Genomic DNA, 2369 nt, shown 5'->3' on the forward strand with positions numbered 1-2369 from the left:
TATAACACTATAGTTACAGTAACAGACCACTATAGTTACAGTAATCTAACACTACAGTTACAGTAATAGACCATTATAATTACAGTAATAGAACACTATAGTAGAGATACAGTAATATAACACTATAGTTACAGTAACAGACCACTATAGTTACAGTAATCTAACACTACAGTTACAGTAATAGGACACTATAGTTACAGTAATATAACACTATAGTTACAGTAATAGAACACTATAGTTACAGTAATATAACACTATAGTTACAGTAACAGGACACTATAGTTACAGTAATATAACACTATAGTTACAGTAATAGAACACTATAGTTACAGTAATAGAACACTATAGTTACAGTAATATAACACTATAGTTACAGTAACAGGACACTATAGTTACAGTAATATAACACTATAGTTACAGTAATAGAACACTATAGTTACAGTAATATAACACTATAGTTACAGTAATATAACACTATAGTTACAGTAATACAACACTATAGTTACAGTAATAGACCATTATAATTACAGTAATAGAACACTATAGTAGAGATACAGTAATATAACACTATAGTTACAGTAACAGACCACTATAGTTACAGTAATCTAACACTACAGTTACAGTAATAGACCATTATAATTACAGTAATAGAACACTATAGTAGAGATACAGTAATATAACACTATAGTTACAGTAACAGACCACTATAGTTACAGTAATCTAACACTACAGTTACAGTAATAGACCACTATAGATACAGTAATAGAACACTATAGTTACAGTAATATAACACTATAGTTACAGTAACAGGACACTATAGTTACAGTAATATAACACTATAGTTACAGTAACAGGACACTATAGTTACAGTAATATAACACTATAGTTACAGTAATATAACACTATAGTTACAGTAACAGGACACTATAGTTACAGTAATAGAACACTATAGTTACAGTAACAGGACACTATAGTTACAGTAATAGAACACTATAGTTACAGTAATATAACACTATAGTTACAGTAATATAACACTATAGTTACAGTAATATAACACTATAGTTACAGTAACAGAACACTATAGTTACAGTAATAGAACACTATAGTAGAGATACAGTAATAGAACACTATAGTTACAGTAATATAACACTATAGTTACAGTAATATAACACTATAGTTACAGTAATATAACACTATAGTTACAGTAACAGAACACTATAGTTACAGTAATAGAACACTATAGTTACAGTAATATAACACTATAGTTACAGTAATATAACACTATAGTTACAGTAATATAACACTATAGTTACAGTAACAGGACACTATAGTTACAGTAATATAACACTATAGTTACAGTAATATAACACTATAGTTACAGTAATATAACACTATAGTTACAGTAATATAACACTATAGTAGAGATACAGTAATAGAACACTATAGTTACAGTAATATAACACTATAGTTACAGTAACAGGACACTATAGTTACAGTAATATAACACTATAGTTACAGTAATATAACACTATAGTTACAGTAATATAACACTATAGTTACAGTAATATAACACTATAGTTACAGTAACAGGACACTATAGTTACAGTAATATAACACTATAGTTACAGTTATAGAGGGAATTAAGTAATGTCTGATAATGTAATTCTAAATGCAAGTATATTTAATTACATGAATGGATACAGGGCATAACGTTTAAGTTACAAGCCGGTAACACGCGATACAAGGCATTATTCTTAGCATGGTCAGAGAGGGAGACATCGAAACCATTGGTTGTGCCATGGTCCATTGTTCCTGGGAGAGAGAGTAGCTATCTCACCACAGCAGGTCAGGAACACAGACGATAGAGAACAATGAGACCCTTTTATAAGCATCTGAGTTGTTGACCAATAGTATTACTGTAAAGTTAACCTCCAATCAGATATCAGACCTACATGATGTAACTTCTGCTTCTCAGAGGGGAGACAATGGGGACTGGAGAGATCAACACAATGGGAGCTGGAGAGATCAACACAATGGGGACTGGAGAGATCAACACAATGGGAGCTGGAGAGATCAACACAATGGGGACTGGTGAGATCAACACAATGGGAGCTGGAGAGATCAACACAATGGGGACTGGAGAGATCAACACAATGGGGACTGGAGAGATCAACACAATGGGGACTGGAGAGATCAACACAATGGGGACTGGAGAGATCAACACAATGGGGACTGGAGAGATTAACACAATGCGGACTGGAGAGATTAACACAATGGGGACTGGAGAGATCAACACAATGGGGACTGGAGAGATCAACACAATGGGGACTGGAGAGATCAACACAATGGGGACTGGAGAGATCAACACA

Source organism: Oncorhynchus mykiss, chromosome 18, assembly GCF_013265735.2.
Source record: "Oncorhynchus mykiss isolate Arlee chromosome 18, USDA_OmykA_1.1, whole genome shotgun sequence".
Taxonomy (NCBI): domain Eukaryota; kingdom Metazoa; phylum Chordata; class Actinopteri; order Salmoniformes; family Salmonidae; genus Oncorhynchus; species Oncorhynchus mykiss.